This window comes from Panthera uncia, assembly GCF_023721935.1.
Source record: "Panthera uncia isolate 11264 chromosome A1 unlocalized genomic scaffold, Puncia_PCG_1.0 HiC_scaffold_17, whole genome shotgun sequence".
NCBI classification, from domain to species: domain Eukaryota; kingdom Metazoa; phylum Chordata; class Mammalia; order Carnivora; family Felidae; genus Panthera; species Panthera uncia.
The window spans coordinates 43,373,731-43,396,528 of record NW_026057577.1 but is presented as its reverse complement, the minus strand read 5'-3'; the positions used below and the strand labels follow the sequence as shown (position 1 = coordinate 43,396,528).

Below are 22,798 nucleotides of genomic sequence, written 5' to 3'. Positions count from 1 at the left end.
AAAAAGCCACTGCATACTTTTTATAGCTATATTTGCTATTCTCACTGAACTGCTGGAATGAGGTTGTATTAGAGTGGAAAATACACATCCTTAAATGTACCTGAAAAGTTGATTATCTGAATCTGAGATGCTCCACAGTCCTCGGAGCACGTGAACACCCTGACTCTGGACATGACTCTGCATCACTTGCTCTTTGACTGGATTCCTTTTCAAGAATCAACTCTAAACATGAGCCGAGAGTATTCAGTACTTATTTGTATTAAGTTCTTCAGTATCATGGAGACTAAAATTAGGTTTCCTCTGTCAGTCTTGTGGTGTTGTTTGACCTTGACCTACATGTCAAATTGTTGAGAAGGTAGCAAGCTGACTTTTCCGTAGGCACATCAGAAATAGTAGGTGAAAAACATATTAAGTGATGTTGGGATTTTCTATTTCATTTATTACTGTAATAGAGTCTCTTTCTTGTCAATAACAAGCTAGACTTAACATTTATATAAAATTCATTAAAAATATAACAAAAGGAAATAAAAAATTAAACCCATAGAAAAACTGGAAAATTTGCACTTATTGAAACACCAGATTTATAGATTTTATAGGATATTTTGTATAATATTGATAACTCTGGAATATTCCTGATCATCCCATTCCTAACCACCTGACTGAACTCATAATTTACTAAAAATTACCGTGTATAAAAAAATTCTGAAAGCATATTACCTAGAACTAAACTGGAAAAAAAAACCTCATGGTTAACCATTTTATCACTTAAAGGATATTGATTTGCATAATTCGTAATCTTTCATTGTATCTTTAATGTTTACGTTTTACCATAACTTATTTTTGCTAATGAGATATAGGGATTCACATTTACTATGTTCTTTATATTACATAGAAAAAAAAAAAAAAAAAAGAAAGAAACAACCCACACTCTCTGCCTGTACAAAGTCCAGCCTTTAAAGCAGATTGGATGTTAAAGCATAGAGACTTGTATCTTAGGTATAACATAATATACAATCTATGAATATTATTCAGATGAATAGTATTATAATAGAACAGTTCTCATTGTTCAAGTCCAGTGTGATAATCTCCTGTTAAGAAACAGTCTCTTAAATGTTACCAGCATAATCTAAGTGGTAGGTACCCTGGTATCCACTGTAAAATTCTTCAAACATTTATGTATTTTTGAGAATTTTCATATTACTCTTTCGGAAAAAAAAATCTCATTTTGATATGGCAAGAACCATAGTCTACATTTTTTTTTCTGAAACAAGTTTTATATGCCCAATCAAGTTTGTGTCTTAAACATCTGTAATTCAGCTCATTCTGGACTACTGCAAGGCTGATTGCCCTATTTATGGCACGCTTATTTTTCTCTTTGTAAAAGATGCCAGGGCACAGTTTGTCAGCTTTAATGTTGTGAGCACTACTGATACAGTTTATTGAGAAAACATTAACCACCATAGGTTACAGAGATGACATTTTTATGAGGTGAGATTTTTCCCAGTTGCAAATCTCTCTCAAGAGGGACCAGGTCCCATTTTCTTTTCTATGCCCAACCACCTTGCACTGATTTAGACCCATGCTTGGCACTACTCATGAAACAAGAACTTCGTTATAGATGTGTCTCTCCTGCAAGCCTCCCAGCTTCGTATAGTTCTATGAATTGACTGTTGGAGAAGTGTTTCCCCTGGGCCAGCTGCTGTGAAAAGTGTTTTACCTAAAATATCTCATTTGATGTGTTTTTAATGTTGATCATCTGAAAAATTACCATCTCTTTAGTTATACTCATTTTTTTTTCATAAACAAGACCTCAAGCCATTTTCCAATTCTATAAATATTTTATATCCTTTCTCTTCCTACTTCCTTGATACTTGTAAAAAATGTCAACCCAGTCCAATTTCCCATCAGCCTGAAGTTTCGGTTTTGGTTCATTCAATTCTGAGGTCTGTTTGGGCATAATTATCTTCGCCATTGATTGTTAGCATGTATATAGCATAGTGCTTGGCACATAATAGATGCCAAATATGTATTTCTGACTGGATGGGAGGAAAGAAGGGAAAAAGGAGGAAAGTTGGAAGTGAGGGAAGGAAGGAAGGAAGGAAGGGAGGGAGGGAGGCAGGGAGAGTTAGCTGTTGAACGAAATTTCGTATGGAAACTAGTTTACTAAGCCACATCTTTTAGGACTTTGTGGTTTAGTTAAGGTCACTTAGAATATCAAGAAAAATACTTAGTTCCCCAAACATTTTGTTATCTAATATTCAATACTGCTTAAAAACCCACAGCTATGATTTTGTTTCTTTGACTGCAACTTATTTTATTGTCATAGGTAAATTCATTCCCTTAAGAGTTAGTTATAACCTATAAATCAAACTATTACAGATACAATTTAAATCAAAATTTGAATCAGAATTTGCTATAAATAGATGACTTTAGATGATATCACCTAACCAATGAAACACAGCTGTTCCTTCTCCACTTGACCTCTACATTTTAAAGGCAGTGAATTTAACAGAAGTCAATAATTTAGAAATGGCATGGGGCACCTGGGTGGCTCAGTCGGTTGAGTGTCCACTTTGGCTCAGGTCATGATTTCATGGTTGATGAATTCGAGTTCAAGACCTGCAGTGGGCTCTGGGCTGACAGCTCAAAGCGTGGAGCCTGCTTAGTATCCTGTGTCTCCCTGTCTCTCTGCCCCTCCCCCACATGCTCTCTGTTTCTCTCTCTCTCTCAAAATTATATATATATATATATATATATATATATATATATATATACACACATAAAAACGGCTTGTTTTCCAAAATTTAGAGGTAAGCCAGAGTTTCACTCATGGCTCATCATTTACCACTTACCAAACGGGAAAGTCATTAAACTCCACTGAACCAGTAGAACTAAAATTAATGATAACAGTGGAAACAAGGGCCAGGATGTGTCCTATTTTCTTATTAATGCCATAATTGTATAAATGTCTGTTATAAATTCCTTAGGTGTTTTTGAGGTATGGCTAGAAAATGGTACCTTAAGTTTTGTGCCTCCTGTTACAAAATAAAAAACTAATAACATAAATACACATTGTTTCTTTCACTGTTACTGAAATACCCAGATTTCTATTTTAGCTCCTTAGTGAATTGCAACCATTGGTTAGACAGGCTGAAAAGTGTTTCTGTGTGTATTGATGTAAAATATGCAAAGGGAAAATGCAGCGCGGAAGTGGTAAGTGGTGCATTCGAACCCTCTGACACTGTCACTTTTCCCCAAGTCTCACCATCCTCTGGCAGGCCTCCTCTCTCTCGCTCCCTCTGTAACTCTCTGGCTATCACAGCTGAGCCCATGCAGCCCTGCCCTCAGCCTCAGTCTCCAGGCTCTGGAATTAGGGATCTAAAGAGCTTGGGGAAGCCAGCTACCATGGAGACAAGATTTGAGATAAGCAAAACTGACTCAGATGCACATCTCCTTAGTTAGTTTTCTGGTATCAGCTGAGCTACTTAACCTCTGTGAGCCTCAGGTTTCTTGTCTTATAAGATGGCAACAATAATGTCTGCCTGAAAGTTGGTTAAGATGAATTAAGATTAGGGGCACTTGAGTGGCTCAGTCAGTTGAGCATCTGACTTTTGATTTCTGTTCAGGTCATGATCCCAGGGTAGTGGGATCGAGTCCTGCATCAGACCCGGTGCTGAGTGTTGAGCCTGCTTAAGATTCTCTCTCTCTCACTCTGCACCTCTCCAACACTTGCTTTCTCTCTTTCAAAAAAAAAAAAGTTAAAAAGAAAAAGATGAAATAAGATTATGTAACTATTGTGCATATGCCTGTTCTTTCTATGAAAATTCCAAACTTCCTCCATGACTTACCTCTCCAAAGAAAGGGACCATCCCCCTCATTCCTTCATTCCTGAGTTATATTCTAGGCCTTTTTGGGTTAAAAGAATAGGTTTTATTTTTATTTTTTTTTTCAACGTTTTTTTATTTATTTTTGGGACAGAGAGAGACAGAGCATGAACGGGGGAGGGGCAGAGAGAGAGGGAGACACAGAATCGGAAACAGGCTCCAGGCTCCGAGCCATCAGCCCAGAGCCTGACGCGGGGCTCGAACTCACGGACCGCGAGATCGTGACCTGGCTGAAGTCGGACGCTTAACCGACTGCGCCACCCAGGCGCCCCAAAAGCATAGGTTTTATAATTGGGAAGACCCCGATTTTAATCTCAGATCTGCCTTTCTGTGACTGTATGATCACAGGGGCAGGTTACTTCAACCTTCTAAGCCTCCTTTTCTTCGGTCGTAAAACAGAATAAAAATACAACTAAACTCATAGATACAGTATTATGGAGATAATAAAAGGAATGCTAGGCCTTCATCATAGAATAAATACCAAATTAGTGGTTGATACCATCATAGTAGAATATGGAATTCTAAAAGTATACTCTGACCTTGTGGTAACCTTTGCTTCACAAACTCAGTCAACACATGAGGAGTGTCAGGATGAGGAAGGGAGTCTGGGGGTAACAAGGGCGACAGTAAGTACCCAGGAATGGGAATGTTTATGAATGTTGGCTCCGCTAAATGGATATCCAGATTTAGCGAGATATTGAATGCTGTCATGGAAAAAATGCACAGTGCCAAAGTTGAACACATGAGATTGTTGTTATTTAGAGATTCTTGGTATTTGGGGTCTTTTTCTTTCTCCCAAGGGAGGGATTTTGTTTCTCAGCCTGGTAATTCCATCACTGCTTTTGTTTGTTAACATAGTTCTAAAGAGCTGAAAAGAGGCCATTTCTGTCCTTATTTGGTATGTGGTCAACAATGAGAACAGCATGGGTTGGAATCAGTGTTGCAAATGCTTTTTCAGTTAAACAACCTGTCTGCAGGATCCCCCAAGTTTTCAGAAAGTAAATGGGAATGTTCCTATATTTAGGGGAAGCCCAGGATTTTTGAACAATTGTGAAAAAATTCCATGAGCTAGTTGAATAGAATTCCTTGCCCCTTATTTTTTCTATTTACTTCTAGTCAGCAGAACGAATAGAAGGTTTTCATCCTGCAAGTAAGAGTTTAATATTCTGTTGAAGGATTAACTTGTAAAATATTCTATCCTTTTATACTTATCATAGGAAGATTTCAAATGGGAGAAAAAATTAGTGATCAAAATTTAAGATTGATACCCCTTTTGCAACTGGTAAAATGGTATTCCTACTTACCATGTTTATGAGGTGACCCATTTTACTGTAAAATTTTTAAAACTGGAAGTGTTTCTAACAGTATACAAATAATTTTTCTAGCAGACCAAAAGCTTAACATTATGAGTAGTGGTGCTTAAAATCTAGTCTGGTTGTTTTCAAGAAGCTTTCACATAAATTACCCTACATTCCTCTCAAAACCTCTTCACAGTAGCTTTCCTTTGGATGAGACATGAAACGTAACAAGGTCAAGCAGCAGTACTCAAGGTCACACGGCAAGCTGATGGCATGACTGTTCCTCTAATACCCTGTATCAGGACTGCCCTGCATATTTTCCCAATGATGCCTCATCAAAAACTAAGCCAAAAAAAGAAAAAAAAAACTAGTCTGAGGACAAACCTGTAATTCATTTGGTCATAACAGTGACAGTATGTTTTTTTTTTTTTCTGGTTTTATTATTTTATTTATTTATCTCTTGCTACAATTATGGCTTTGTCAGAGGGAACATGTAAGGAAAAAGAAAATAAATAACTCCTACCATAGCAAAATATTTCGCCCCTATTTGGGAACACACAAAAAATATAATACAGGTGATGCATCTTATTTTCAAGAAGCCCTGATGTTATTGGTTTGTTCATTCATTAAACAAACATTATTGGGACTTTTTTTCTCTGGTCATTTGCTAGGCACAGGGCATTCAGTGGGAAAGCAGACATGGTCTATGTCCTTACAATGGTTAGGTATAGCAGGAAAGCTAGATGTTAAAATAAATAGTAATTACAAATGTGCTGACAGTGATAAGAAGAAAGTGCAGAGTGCTATGGAGACTTCCCTTGGTCCGGGAAAGCAGGGAAGGCTTGTCAGAGGAAGTGGCTTTCAAAATGAAATTCCTGGGGCGCCTGGGTGGCTCAGTCGGTTAAGCAGCCGACTTCGGCTCAGGTCATGATCTCGCGGTCCGTCCGTGAGTTCGAGCCCCGCGTCGGGCTCTGTGCAGACAGCTCAGAGCCTGGAACCTGTTTCAGATTCTGTGTCTCCCTCTCTCTGACCCTCCCCCATTCATGCTTTGTCTCTCTGTCTCAAAAATAAATAAACGTTAAAAAAATTTTTCAAAATGAAATTCCATAATCTGTCCTTTCTCTTACCAGTTAAGACCTCAGGAGAGAGGTTTTTTGTTTGTTTGTTTGTTTGTTATTATTTTTCTCAGTCTACACTCATGGATACAATATTGAAAAGAACAAAATTTTCTGACTTTTAAAAACTTTATGCACAGAAAATTGGACAATTATTAACCCAAGAATACTTTTTTACATATTAAAACATAGTGTTTAGTTTTTTATTTCAAATGATTAGCATATGTTAATTCCAAATTTTAAAATAATTTGACTCTCGGTATATTTCCTGTTGACTACTTAGAAAAGTCTCCTAGGACTCTATGGGTCATTTTGTAGATACTTAATAAACATAGAATGTATTTCCCTTCCCTCTCATTTTTTTCTCCTTGATTTCTTTCCTTCAACCCCATTTGTTCAAGTATTTACAAGGACCTCAGTGCTTTTTTGATTAAAAGGGGCTTGATTTAATTATGTCTGAATTGCTAAAAAGAATTCTAAAATGTTCTAATGTAGATGAGAACCTTAAGTGTATAGTACAGTATTTGGATTCACAATCCAGTTTTATTTATCTTTCATTCTGATTTTTATCATGCGTCTTGTCAGCTATTTTATTCTATGTGTTAGTAATATTAGCTCTTTAATTACATTTTATTTGTTTGTCTACTGAGACATATATGAATAAAGTATGCATTGGTAGCAGCTTAAAACACAGAGAATGCTTTCCTAATAGTCTTAAGAGTATGGGTACTGTCATTTCTGTTAGCATTCTGTTAGTGTTACAACTTGTAGAATAATTGTTCTCCATTTTAGAACAGGGAAGAATTGACCTCTAAATCAAGTAGACACATGTAAGGTTTAGAATGACTATTTGAAGGTGGATCAAAGCAAATGCTAGCATTATTTTGCAGCATTTCCATTTGGAATCATAATCAATAGTTGATTTTGATAATACATTAATGTAATAAAAACCACAGTTGCCGATACTGAATAAATACTAGTTTACAGAAATGCGCAAGTCCCCTTGTTAAATTTCCTTTTGGCACATTCTTTTGCAATGGATCACCCTGAAAATAGAATTCTTACAATGGACTTCTGTCAGAGGTAGCTGATAAATGAACCTGAAGTGAGGTTGCTTGCTCCTGAGTTCACTTGTGCTACCTTTAAGTCTGTGACCAGCTACCATTTCAAAATACGTTATCCTGGACCCTATCTCTGCCTGCTCTGGTTTCCTGAGGCAACGTATTTCAACACAATGCAACTCCACTAATGTAACTCTTTGTTTCTCTCAAGTTCAGCTCACCAACCCCCCACCTGTCAAATAGTGACTTATTGTAAGCAAATGCCTATGTGGGTTATGTTTAAATTTTTCCACTTTTAGATTTGGGAGTTTCAATTTGATTCATGGTTGCTATCTCCTATAAAGGAAATGCTGAGTTTCTGTGTCAGACAACAAACCCCAAATTTGCCACTTGTAACATCTGGAATCTTGGAACCAAAATCCCAGAAATACTCAAGAGGCAAGTAAGATGCCTTATTTAGACCTGCAGAGCATAACATCTACATTATTGGCAGGAGGTGGGCATGTTGTTCAGATTTAAGGGATGTTAGAAATTATTGGATCACAGTTTGATGGTGGCAAAGTTTAGATCTCAGAATCTGGTTTTCCCAGGGATATAAGTTTAGTTTCCAACTTGTAGAAGAAGGGTTTGTCCCGGGATGGAATTTCTCTGCCACTGAATAATCCGTTCCTGGTAATATTTTTATGGATAGATAAGTGTTTACCAATGACAAAATATTCAAAATATTACTTTATTTCCTTTCCTACCATCTAGTACATGTGCAGTGAAAATTATAAACAACTGTTTCAAATATAAATGACAGCAAAGGTTCATCCTAGCAGATTTATTATTTAATTTTTAATTTTAATTTTTTCCGGTTGTCTAAATTCTCATGTCTATAAAGACTAGCCAATCCTTCAAAAGGATATTGATATTTATAGTTGAAATCAAGTCTTAATTTTACTCATGATTAATATCAGAATTAAGTAGCTTATTTCTATGACCTTGCTGAGGCCTGGTAACCTAAGAGGGGATGGTGTATAACTGTACAGAAGAAATGAAAAGGTGGCGGTAAGGAACTATTTAAGGAAAAAAACAACATTAACATCGGAAGATACTTCTTGCACCTGTATCCAATTTCACATGATGAAATTATCCATTTCCCTGGTCGTAATTTTACATTTACATTTACATTGTTTTTATCCTGCTTAAGATTCTAGTTGTCTGATCTCAAGAATCAGGGGGGAAAAGTAAGAAGGAATGCTTTGGCAGTAATGAAAAAGACAACTTTGCATCTCCTTTATTGTGTTGCTTTTAGAAAAAGTTGGACGTTCCACAGTATTTTCATTCTGCATTATTACTATGCCCTAATGTTTTATCAGTTAGATATCATTTAACAGAACATTCTTTTAAAAATGTAAATTGGAAGGATCGCTGGGTAGCTCAGTTGGTTAAGCGTCCGACCCTTGACCTCAGTGTTCATGAGTAAGCCCCACATGGGTTCAGTGCTGACAGCGCAGAACCTGCTTGGGATTCTGTTTCCCCTCTGTCTGCCCCATCCCTGACTCATGCCGTGTCTCTCTCTCTCTCTCTCTCGCTCTCGCTCTCGCTCTCTCTGTCTCTCTCTCAAATAAACTCAAAAGAAGGAAATATTAAAAATAAATAAATTTAAAAAATTTAATGTAAATTGAAATGGAAACAGAGACCTATGTTAGCCAAAATGCCTATGACTGGCTTTCGCCTCTCTGGGGAGACGGGGTCCGCCCCGGCATGTAAGTATAATTCGAGGTAGCAGTGAAGTCATGTTTTTTTCACTTGCAAAGTTGTATGTGTGGACTGCAGCTTTTCTTTTCAGAAAACACTGAGGCTATTCCACCTCTAAAATGCCAAATGCCACCAGACAGAAGGAGAGTTTCGTGTTGGGTGCGAGGTAAAAGAGGCTCATCTACCCCTCCTGCTCACCAGCGTGTTTGTGTGTTCCCCCTCCCCGCTCCAGCTGCTCTTGGGGACATCCTCCTTACTCCCAATTCTCCTACACTGCCTGACCTCAGTTGCTGATGAAGCCGCTCTACTAGATACCAAGTTGTTCAGCAACTTGTTAACTCTGCTGGCAGTGCTTGCATTTTCTAAGAGTTGCCCTGACCTGGAGACTAAATAGTACAGAAGAATGAAATAATGAGAGCTGGAATTTCATACCCCAAGAAGGGCAGACTCCTGTAGGTATAGGCACGTTCTCAGTCTTTCTCAAAAATACCTGGGTGCTGGCCACCCATTTTGCTCTTGTGCAATGCGAATCCATATACAAATGCAAAAAGGTGTCGTTCGTGAAGCGTTCAAATACTGCTGGTTGATTCAGAGAGAACGTGTTTATTTATGAACTCTTGGTTCCTCCAAGTTTGCTGCTGTTTGGTCAGCTCTCACTCACGCACTCTTGTGGCCCATCTGTCAGATAACAAAGAGGTGAAACCATAGAAATGTTTTCTATTACTCATTCACAAAGCTGATATGGAACCTGTAGTGTTCTCAAGAACCCTTGATGTGCTGGATGCTGTTGTGAAAATAAGTGTCCTGTTTGCTTACTTGAGCTTTTATAGAAATTCCATGAATGTTTTGGAGCCCCCTGGGTATGCAAGCGATAGATTGAGCTCTCTGGGTCTCAAAATTTGGCAGATACGGCAATGATAACTAAGTTCAACTCTTGGCCAATTTTGTCCTGTTCAGAGCGGGTTAAATTTCACTCTTGGGCTCTCCAAGCCTCTCTAATCTTATCCGGGAGAAGCGGAGTTCTGCCTTGGTTTACAGTTGAGGTCACCCATGCGGCAGTGTTTGGACAGGGACTGATGGAATTACGTTGCATTGTTAACATGAAATACCACTCTGCGGTGAGGACTGATGATGGCATTGGGGTCCTTTGACTCCTTGCATACAGTATCTTGAAATACATGCCTCCCTGAGATGTGCTGGACTCATAAAACATGCTAAGGACTCTGTTTGGCTTTCATCATTTATTTAACGTGAACGAAAGTTGTTTCAAGGGATTTATCAGGGAGTTAAGAAATGTTGGGGCGCCTGGGTGGTGCAGTCGGTTAAGCGTCCGACTTCAGCCAGGTCACGATCTCGCGGTCCGTGAGTTCGAGCCCCGCGTCAGGCTCTGGGCTGATGGCTCGGAGCCTGGAGCCTGTTTCCGATTCTGTGTCTCCCTCTCTCTCTCTGCCCCTCCCCCGTTCATGCTCTGTCTCTCTCTGTCCCAAAAATAAAAATAAATAAACGTTGAAAAAAAAATTAAAAAAAAAAAAAGAAATGTTTCTAGGGAATAGAAAATGAAAAAGAAAATTGATCTTTGTTGTCAAAGTCATGCGTTATAATTGACTCTCCAAGGTGACGCACCATCTCCTTGAGGGGAAAGCTGCCAACAGCTTTGAAAGTGATCTGCCTGTTTTCTTCTCACACTGACTTGCAGGGAGGTGCTGGTATTTCAAGACGATTAAATCCTTGTGGAAGGTTTGCAAATAATGATGTCCATCCCTGTTTGTAAGAGAAGTTGGAACAAGGAAAATTATATTAGGCAGCTAGTTGTGTGAAATGTAGTAATCTTTGTTTAATTTCCCCCTTGTAGATATGTAATCACTTCTTTTTTAACAAAGCCTCTCTATTTACATTTTCTTTAAACTTCACACTTGATACAAAGGTTTGCTCACATTTAGTCATACTTTTCATGTGTGTGTGTGTGTGTGTGTGTGTGTGTGTATGTTGTGCTTTTCAGGAGTGCCATGTGACTCTGTTGTTTAATCAGGACTATATTTAAAAGCAAATTTGTGAGAGAGTGTTTCCCATGTTATTAATGAGATAAGGTCTGAGTGAAGCAAGCTCTGTCGCAAAGGGCAAGTGTCATGCAGCAGGAAGTCCTGGCCATCCCTTCCACCCCTGCCTCAGCCAGGCTGCCACCTCCCTGTCAGTGCATACCACCACACAGAGGAAATGCCCTCACTCAGCCACCGGTGCCTCCTGTGCCTCCTGCTCCGTGCGGCGGGGCCCTCTGGCCCCCGGGCCCTGTACCAACTCTGACTTTCTGCAGTTTCCAGCGATCCTGGCACTTTCCTTACAAATGGCTTTTCTTTGGGATCTTCAAGGAGTCACAGTGCCAGGACAACCTCCCAGAGCCAAAACAAGATTGCGTTTCTCAAAGTCCTACAGGTATCACTCTTTACTTTTTGTAGCTGGGAAGAATTTTTTAATCAGTCTCTATGGCTTTAGCCCCCTCCCCCTGCAAATATTCTTTTTCCCTGTGTCGATCTATGTAACTTGTAACATGCTTTAGTTTGGCACTATGCAAAATATGAGTGACAAAGAAATGAACCTTAAAATAGTTGGGGTGTGTGGGAACCTGAGAAATAGCAGGAAGTTGACTAACTCTAAAAGCTGATTTTGAGAGTCAAATGGTGAACTTAAAAAAAAACCCAAAAACCAAATAACAACATTCCTATTACCCACATCTGGAAAACAAGGGTCTTAACATACGTCATGGAGTTAATATAGCCTTACACTGGTCATACTAACTTTCAGTGAATCCTTCAAATGTCAGGAAAGGGGTCTTGTTTGATTAAACAGGCAATCAAGCAAAAGGAAGGAAATGCTATTCTCATGCTCTAAGGGTTTCTGGGCAAATTCACGTGGAAAAGTGGAAACTGTCTCTGCGATCTAGATGATAATTATCCTGTCCAGGAGAATTAGACCCCATAAAATCAAAGTCAAAGTTTTGTTAATCTTTTATGTCTAAGGATTTCTGCAGAAATCACATGAAGAATCTTCACTTCACCACCTCAATAATGTGTCAATGACAACTTTGTTTTACATCCAAGTTAGCTTATTTTAGCCAAACAACTAGAAAGAAGAAAGAAGACGGAAAAATCTTTGATTTCCTTCTTTGCTTGAGTATGCTAGCTATTTACAAGGAAAAGATTGATTCTTCACACTTTTTTTTGTTTGTTTCTGATTGGTTAGTCTGTACCAGTAAAAGCTGTTTCAGGAAGAGCAAATACAGTTGAAACTGTTTTGCAAAATCTTGAGAATGTCTTTCTTATTTAGACCAAATGTAACATCTAGAAATTACTAGGCCTATATAGAAGTATGCATTCAAGTTGGATTAAAATACTTTCTGACTTACTTGCATAAAAAAATTCAAATTTTGGTTTAAAATAATTCAAGGAAATTATTTGTTTTAGGCAGTATGGAAGATAGTGCCCTTGGAATTTATTAGGGAACTATAAAATCAGAGAAATCAAATTATGAACTTCACCTATAGTAACAATGCATAAGCAAAATTTGACAAGGGATAAGTAAAAGTTGACAGCTAAAAATGTAAGTAGGAATTTCATTTATTTCTATTTCAAAACAAAATAAATACAATGTATTTTTATTATTTATATTACTTTATCAGTTACGTATACGGTTCAACATTAGAAATTATATGCCCTACTATATATTTTACATTCTAATCAATCCACATCTCATGCTTATTATTTGGATCTCATGCTTCTTATGTGCATGTTCATAATTGTTGTAAGCTCATCAAGGATATGTAACATTACAGTGCATGTTTCCAGTAGATGGTGGCTTCTAGACTCCCCACATCATCGAGATCTGATAATAATTCCCAGGCTGTCATACATGCCTAACTACTGGGTAGTGTGAAAGGAATAGCATGTTGCACTAGTGTTTCAGAAATCTCAAAAAATGCAGTGTAAGCTCTACTGTATGATTTGCAGATATATTATGCAACTTGCCTTAGTCTGGCAAGGTTATCTTCATTGTCTGTTGGTCAAGTTCTGATCCTTTCCAAACTACAGCCCAGGTTCTTAGTTCTAACAAGCCTCTTTCATAGCAAGAGGTAAGAGTGACATCCCGAATCACCGTCATGGACCAATCCACTTTGGCACCTGAGAGACTTTGTCCCTCATTGATAGGTTTTTAATGTGAATGCGAATTGCCCATGTAATAATTAAATTATTTGCATGAACTGTCTTCACTATTCTTTGGGTCCTGTTTTGTCTCTCTATTTGGACTGTAAATTCTTTGAGGCCAGGGGCTCCCTTACATGTGACAGGAGTGCTATTAATTCATATTTGATGAAGCATTTTGCTATACTATCTTAGTTGGTATCACTGCTTTATCTGCAAAGCCAAGTTTTTGAAATAATCAGGGCCTATCAGAGGCCAGGGGTTCAGGAGATAGTTAGGGAAGTTGGAGGCCAGTTGACCACTCTGGTCTCACATTTTCAGAGGTCTGTAATTGCTCAAAAAGATTATGCATTCAGCTACAGCAGTGTACTGGCAATAATGAAAAAAGATATTTATCATCTAACTGTAAACTTTAACAGGCCACACCACCTCAAATGCACTGTGAATCAATATAGGTATGTATGTGTACACACACACACACACACACACACACACACACACACTTAAATTCTACATTTATCTTCTGAATGGCACATTTTTATTGCCTAGCATTCCTGGGGTTAAAGGTGTTAAACTAATATAAATGTTTAAATTTTCCCACAATTTTGCAACCTTGTTTTTGAAATTTTTTTAATTGATTGTTTAACATATGTGATCCTTAAAAAAATGGAAGTAGCTTAAGCTTATCTTGACCCTTGAGAGGGTTTGGATATGATTTTACTATTAAAGCGACTGAAATAACTGGGCATCAGCTAATTTTTCTTCATTGAATTTCCCCTTTACAAGACTATTGGCTCGAGAAAAATATTTCATATTCTGTAAAATCCTGAAATGTGTCTAGTATAATATAATTTTTTTCTTTGAAGATGGAATGGACATGAATGCATGATACTGATGGTACACTTACCTTTAATCTGGAATAGTTTTCTTTGGCATTGTTTTCACTTTCTTGTAGCATTCAGGGTAAAGGAAAGCCAAGCCTAGAATCTGGAGAATTCAGTTAGAGTCTGATTTGTTAAAGTAAGAGCAAATCATATACATTGGATGACTCTTCATCTCTGAGAAGTACAATCTTAGACAGTGAACAATGCTTAAAATAGATTTGAAAGTAGTTTTTCAGCAGTGACAAAATTTTTGTCTTCTGTGGGCAAAATACATTTTTATAAAAAGCCAAATATGATTAATATATAGTGTATGAAGCCACATTTTATTTGATAGAGAGAAAAAGAGGATTGCACACTAAGGAGACTAATTTTCCTCTCTGGATATGGAATGAGTGCCAATTATTACTTAGAGCCACATCTTTCATATATGTTTTCGAGGAGAGTGAAAAGGGAATGATGTGTTCCTCACATTAGGTTTGAAGAAATAATGTGTGAATTTATGTTGGAGTTTTAAATATAGTACCTAAAAGTTTGGACAGAAAATGATCTGGGAAGGAAAGAAAGAATGAGGAGCTAAGAATTAGCAGGTTGATGGACTCTGCCAGCTCACCAAGGGAACAACACTAGGACATTTTGTTTGTCTAATTGCTATTGTTTGAAAGTATTGTAATGTTCAAGGAAACTTTAAATAGAAAGTTACCCTTCAAGAGATGGTCTTGTCTTCCAACCAGAACAATTCACAAAACTTTCTGCTTTCCTTCTTCTCAGAAAGGGATGCTAAAAGAAAAAGAAGAAAAAACCACATAAACATTTTATGTGGTGATTCTGGGGTGGTTGTATGCAAATAGAAAAGAAAGCCATCCAAGGTACATTTAGGACAGACATGATTCGCCTAGCATCCCACAAGCCAGAAGCAGAAAGCAGTTCTAGTTTTCTTGTCTCTTATACTAACAGGGGTCATGGAATACTCTAAATAATCGAGATTCTCAGAAAATCTCCAAATCTCTCTTTGCCGGTAGTTTCAACATCAACGTCAACATCGCTCCCCCAGTGGTTTAACAGAGCTGCTAAATAGGTGATTCATTAAATTCATTTGCACATACCTGTACCTCTTGTAGAAGGGCTAAGAAGTAAATATTTTTAACGTGAAATAGACTGATCAGTGGAAAGGAGAATTAACAATCAGATTAAGAAACAAAAGCACAAGTGATATTAGAGTCATGAAAGGCCACATGTACTAGAACAAAAAACCATCAATGACCTTAAGTCATCCCCTGTGCTCTTACAAATCTATGTTTAGATCTGCAGCTTGGATCTGGACATCTGATAGAGGCAGACATGAGCAGGGACAAGAGGAGAGTGCGGTCTCAGCTGCTGTGTTACGACTAAAACCTGAGCCTTAGCACCTCAGTCGTTGTCAAAGTAAGCCTAGCAATACCCACTAGAAAAGCAGGCTGGAACCCAGGCCTTAGGAAGGGAAATGAGTGCCACCAACAAGTCAATACACTGTGATATAACTTTCTAAGAACCCCATTCATGCCTCCTATTGCACAGCATTTGTGTAAAGCTTTTCAGATGTAAGAGATGTGATAACTATTGTTTTTACTGTCCTACAGCTCATCTCCATTAATTCTATAGGGTAAGTGAGGAGAAATGCCACCAAATAAGGGAGAAAGAATTGAAGGTTCAGGGATTAGAGGCCACACACACACAGGTGCGCGAGCACACACACACACACACACACACACACACACGGAGACTAAAGTCTGGAGTAATATAAGTAACAAGTGAGTAATTGATAAGATTTAATTTCTCTTAGGCACTTAAATGTGCCATGTCGTGTTCCCAGTAAGGTACATGTGTTGTCTCACTTCATTCCACAAAACAACTCCATGAGGTAGATCAACTGTTTTCTTTCTTTTACAGCTGAGGAAACCAGGCGAAGTTTGAGAAACTTGCCCAAATTTGGACCCTGGCAGTCTGTCCCAGAGCCTAGACTTCTAAATAGTCACTCTGCTACCTCTAGTTTCCTAAGTAAATCCTCTCATGGCCACACAGGGAGGAGTGTGCCCTAATGAGAGGTGCAATTCTAAAATTTTTTTGGGTGTTTATTTATTTTTGAGAGAGAGAGAGACAGAGTGCGAGTTGGGGAGGTGCAGAGAGAGAGAGAGAGAGAGACAGACAGACAGACAGACACACATACACACACACAGAATCTGAAGCAGTCTCCAGATTCTGAGCCATCAGTACAGAGCCCGCCGCGGGCCTCGAACTCACAGACTGCGAGATCATGACCTGAGCTGAAGTCGGATGCTTAACTGACTGAGCCACCCAGGTGCCCCAAGAAGTGCGATTCAATAGATTTACTGTCCTGCTGGGCTCAACTCCGAATCTTTCCCTGAAAAGAGATCATTTTGTAATTTGATGTAGAACATGGCTTGGTGGTCAATGAAAATAGAAACTTACTAAATAATACCTAAACTGTCATCTAAACTAATTGGTATTGGTTTAGAGCAGTATTGAGCAAGAATGCCCAATTGTAAGTATTTCTTATGTTAAGAAACAATGAAACAAACAATCCCTAATCGGTGAGTTAAGTGGCCCAGCTCTATCCTCTCACTGGGTTTTGTTTGTAGGCTTCCATCTGGCTCATATCATCTGGCCAAATACATTGGTCATGTGGTTTTATTTTACTGCCAAAATGTTGCTTCTTGGCCAGCTGTTCAGTGGAGCCTGAAGATTGTCTGAGCTTAAAGAGGTCAACTTCATCCTGTTCCGTGCCTATTTATTCCACTGGCATTGTTGCGAATATTAAACTGGCCTTCTTAACCATATTCCAAATGGAGAGTAATAGCATTATTGAAAATGGGAAGAAATAGTTACCTTATAGGCCACATAACAGTCATTATAGGAATAGCAGAGAGGTTGACAATCACTGCATATGTGGGCAGAGGTAGCATAGTAGAGGGGGAAAGACTTTGGCTTTAGAGCTGAACAGATGAAGTTTGAATGCCAACTCTGCTGCTTTCTTGACTGAGTGGTTTCCCTAACTGTCATCAGTAGATTCCATGTCTATAAATGGAAAATATAAATGCCTACTTCACAAAGCCATTGTGCCCTTCAGGGAAAATATGTATTTAACAATCAGCTGCTTACCCCCTCTTTCTTTTATAGCATTTCCCACAGTTCTCTTACCATTTCACCAATTTTGTGATGCTCTTAGATAGGTTTATAGGTTACCCATCGTCATTGGGGCTGCATTTGGTTACAGATTAGAGCAATACAGCTGGCGGCTTGCAGGTCAAACATCTGCATCGTTGGAAGGTGGTGTAGAGTGATGGTTGGGAGCTGGCTGGCTCTAGACCCATACAGCTGAGGTTCAAATTTCCATACTTTCATTCACAGCTATGAGACATTGAAAAGTTATTTAACTTTATTGCTTCAGTTTCCTTATCTGTAAAATGAGATGTTGTGAGGAGTAAGTGTGTTAATCATATGTAATTCCTGGCACATGAAAGCACTAAAATAAATGTTAGTTATTATTAATACTAGAATGTAAGTTCCATGTGACAGCGATTTTTGCCTTCTTTTTTCCACCTCTTTAACGCCTGTAAGGGTGTGTGACGTAGTGTAGGTGGTTGATGTATACACATTGAATGAATGAAACTATCAGCAAATATTTCTAGACCACTGACAAGAATGGGGACACTCTGCTTCCTTTTCCAAAATTCATGGAAGAGAGAGTTAAAGTTGGAGAGACCTAAGAGTTCATCTGCTCAAACCCATCATCTTACATTGAAAAACCTAAAGATCTAGAGAGACCCAGGTTATGAAATTTGATGGTGTCACAGCCAGACCTGTACAAACCATGGTTCTGTGTGCTTCTGCACGAATTTTTTTCTCCAATGTCCCACCCCCTCACCTCAGTGCAGATCCCATTTAAATCAATGTCTTTGGTAAGGCGGCAAACAGAATGATTTGGTACCCACTTTCTACAACTAGGGAGGAGTGCGAGAGTCAAAATTGGGTAGCCACCACGAAAAGATGGGCTTCTAAATACTAGAAAGAGTCCTCTAAGGAAGACTACACTCAGGCACTTTACCTACAAATCTAAAAATCCCATCCTACAACAGCTGCAATAGGGATTTGGAAGAGCCTTTTCGTAACTAAGGTTTTTGCAGAGGGCATTAGCTAAGATTTTCTAAATTGAAAGAAACATATCTCAAACATCCAAAGGAATCTGTGCAATTAGCAATGCTGACCAGACACAGAGTTAAAGAGGGGAAGTAGGGCTTGTGAGTTCTCTGTACTATCAAGACAGTGCATGCAGCAAGCACGGACAGAAAGATATAAAATTGTGTGTGGTTATTATAAAAGTACTGATGCTATTAGGTGGCTGGGAGCTACACACCAGCCTGGAGCACGGTCAGATGTGGACTGGCAGGAGATGCAGAAATCAAGGTAGCAGAAGAAGGAAAGATACCTTCCACTGCTGAGAGTTTGTAATCATGCTTGTGAGTATTTCTGATGGTCAACATGAGAGCCATACTATGCTTAAAACTATAAGTGTAATGGATGTGAGTATTCGTGGTGAATAAAATTTATAATATTGTCATTATGTTGATTCTAGATTTTTAGCTAGTAGAATTTGGGCTATAAGTCATTAAACTGAGGAAATCCCAGCACACAGTTTTAAGGGCTAGTACCTTAATTGAGTGGGCCAGAGAAGACTGTTCAGACTGACCATAGCAAATAATGAACACTTTCCTAGAGGGGGAACATCTGCTTCTGCACACCTTCATTTGCTGCTTCTCGCTATGGAGGCTCCCGCCCCTGTGTGCTTTGCCACCGCCAAATACCCACCTCCTGCCTTGCCGGTGTCCCCTCCTAACCTCCATTATGTTTTTCACATTTGAACCGTAATTGAAGAGCTTCTCTAATTTTCTTAACAAGGGGCTGAAGAAAGCCTCTTAATTTCTGTAAGGCTGAGTTATTTAAGTGCCCAGAGTAACTGTGAATCAGAGCAAAAGAAAATCTCATTGGCAAGGGAGACGACATTATGAAACTAATAAACTTGTCAAATTGTATAGTTTGACACCTAATGATAATGTAAATTTGGAAGGGGAACAACTAAAATATTGCAGAGAAAAGATGGGTCTGTGGACAGAGTCGATACATATTACTTTAATTATGGGAAGTCAATCAAATGTGAAAGGCAGATGTTTCAAGAGCAATAAGTATGTAAGCCCCGTTGTGAAAAGAAAACTGGAGAGTGAAAAAGATGAACGTTGTGGTGGGCTAAAGGAATAAGTTAAAAACTAATGTTCCCATGAACAAACACTCAAATGTAATCAGAACTCACATAAAAAGATGAATGCAGGGGCGCCTGGGTGGCTTTGTCGGTTAAGCGTCCGACTTCGGCCCAGGTCATGATCTCACGGTCTGTGAGTTCGAGCCCCGCGTCGGGCTCTGTGCTGACAGCTCAGAGCCTGGAGCCTGCTTCAGATTCTGTGTCTTCCTCTCTCTCTCTGTCCCTCCCCCACTCATGCTGTCTCTCTCTGTCTCAAAAATAAATAAACGTTAAAAAAAAATTAAAAAAAAAAGATGAATGCATTCATTCACAAACTATTTTTGAATGCCTATGATAAGCCTGTTCAGTAGTGGGCTGGTAAATGTTAACAGCCAGCTTTCTGTGAAGACACCAAAAGGAAAAAAAAAAAGGCTGTTTGTAATATTTGCTGATTTCAAAACTCCTCAAATCCTCCCAGTGGCCCATTTCAAGTTGTAGAGGTCACTTGATGGAGAGTTGGCAAGAGGTGCATTGTAGTGCAGGCAGATATGTTGATGTAAATGAACTCAAGAATGTACATAATGTAACAATGTAGTCAAAGTGCTAGGAACTAAAGAGTTTCGAATGTTTATTACTAGTGTTTTTAACATCATTTATTTAATAAGTTTATATCATTTAACTTTTTTAACGTTTATGTTTTTATTATTTTTAATATGAAATTTATTGTCAAATTGGTTTCCATACAACACCCAGTCTCATCCCAACAGGTGCCCTCCTCAATACCCATCACCCACCCCCCATCAACCCTCAGTTTGTTCTCAGTTTTTAAGAGTCTCTTATGTTTTGGCTCCCTCCCTCTCTAACTTTTTTTTTTTTAAATGAGACAGAGAGCATGAGCCAGGGAGGAGCAGAGAGAGAGGGAGGCACAGAATCTGAAGCAGAGCTCCAGGCTCTGAGCTGTCAGCACAGAGACTGATGTGGGGCTCGAACCCACGAGCTGTGAGATCATGACCTGAACTGAAGTCGGATGCTTAACCGACTGAGCCACCCAGGTACCCCATATCATTTAACTTTTTACAGTTGTAGGTATAATGACCAATTTAGAAATACTCCTGAACATGGAAGAGTCTGCTTTTTCAGCTGGTGTGGACAGCTCTAGCACACCCCTTTGTCTGGTGTTTTACTAGCCACCTGACATTATTAACCTTATATTAGGAATATAATGATAAGGAAAATGGATGAGATCTTTGCTCTCACACAGCTTACCTCTTAGTGGAAGAAAGCATAAACAAGTTAACAACTAAATAAAACAACGTAGGTACTGAGACAGGAGATTCTGCTTGAAGAAATCAAGGAAGCCTTCATAAAGAAAAGAGCTATTTAGTTACATATAATTGAAGTGTGTCCATTCCATATATCCGTGAGTACATTTGCAGTCCTAGGCAGGCAAGACATAACTAAGAATTGCACCCAGTTGATGGAACCACATGGATATTCACCTCATTATTGACTGTGTTCTTGGTCATATCAGACTCCAGTCTCCTCACTGAATTTGTCTTTGCTTCTCCTTAACTGTAAACATGCAAAGAGGAGAAGGAAAGGGGAGTGGATATCATACTTTCTTTTACATTGTTTTGTGTAATCCTCAAAAAGTTCCATGATATAAAATATTAAAGTTAAAAAAATGAAATTTAAAAATCAATAGTAGTAGTATATCCTACAGTAGTACCTTTTTTTGGCTTGGTTTATCTGTCCATGTCAGCCCTAAAAATAGAGATGTCATAAGCTGGGAGAAATAATGTGATGCATTTTTTTTTTTATTTTCAAAAGTTATCATACAAATTTAAAATGTTGGATTACAGGGAGAGCTAGTCAGCCCAACTTTTCTCTAACACATAAATTTTAAGATGGTGCCTGTAAATATTATGCTTCTAATGCTTGTTGCTTGATCCCTTTTGGCAATTAACTTGTCTTTAATTGATTTGTGGATTATCCACTTGAAGTTGCTATGGATAAAGGAATGCAATGGCAGAATTTGTTTATATAGGATAGTAAAATGGATTGGCTAGGAAGAGAGGTCTAACTTTGTAAAGTATCCTTGGTTTCCAGAGGTTTTTCTTTTCACATAATTGCAGTGTTTAGATGGATGGAGAGTGAAAAACTAGCTGAATCTGATTAGTGTTCTCATCTAAAGGGAAGATTTATGTCCTGTTTAGGCATCACATTAATTTGATGATGTAAGTACATTCTCTAGTGAAAGAGTGGTAACCATACGAGAGAGAAAACCATAACAGAAAAATCCTTTTGCCATTTTTGGGTTGTACTTGATAAAAAGTTCTCATCCGTGAGTTCCACAAAGCGTCACTGTCCCGATCTCAGATGAACTGAAAGACAAAAACATTTTACTGCTCCTATAATTGTTTTACGTATGTATATACTTACCATTTCCTAGAAAATGACTGGGTATTTTCCCACCATAACCTTCTGTAGCCATTTGTTATGAAGTTCAAAATGTGTTAAGCAAAGCCAGTTGCCAGCTGCCAGTGGTGCTGCTGCTGGTGGTGGGCACGTTTTTGTTCTGTGTCCCCTTGTTGAGGAAGAGGATACTATACAACTTCTCTTGTGTGAGCTACTCCCCTAACCCTTGGCTGAGATACTCAGGGACAACCACCGTCAGGTGCCTCTTCCTTTTTTATTTTTTTTTCCTTTTTTTAAATATGAAATTTATCATCAAGATGGTTTCCATACAACACCCAGGGCTCATCCAAACAGGTGCCCTCCCCTCCCTCCCACCCCCCATCAGCCCTCAGATTGTTCTCAGTTTTTAAGAGTCTCTTATGGTTTGGCTTTCTCCCTCTATAACTTTTTTTTTCCTTCCCCTCCCCCATGGTCTTCTGTTAAGTTTCTCAGGATCCACATAAGAGTGAAAACATATGGTATCTGTCTTTCTCTGTATGATTTATTTCACTTAGCATAACACTCTCCAGTTCCATCCACGTTGCTACAAAAGGCCATATTTCATTCTTTCTCATTGCCAAGTAGTATTCCATTGTGTACATAAACCACAATTTCTTTATCCATTCATCAGTGGATGGACATTTAGGCTCTTTCCATAATTTGGCTATTGTTGAAAATGCTGCTATAAACATTGGGGTACAAGTGCCCCTATGCATAAGCACTCCTGTGTCCCTTGGGTAAATTCCTAGCAGTGCTATTGCTGGGTCATAGGGTAGATCTGTTTTTAATTTTTTGAGGAACCTCCACACTGTTTTCCTCTTCCTAAAGAAAATCCATTTGGACTGAGACAACAGATATGTCAGAGAGATCTCA

At 38.6% G+C, this 22,798-nt stretch overlaps 1 protein-coding gene across 2 annotated transcripts in view; it reads left to right on the top strand.

The window, feature by feature from the left end:
- Positions 1–22,798, top strand: part of PDE4D (phosphodiesterase 4D) — a 585,222-nt gene that overhangs the window by 228,315 nt on the left and 334,109 nt on the right. The gene's annotated exons all lie outside the window — the stretch shown is intronic.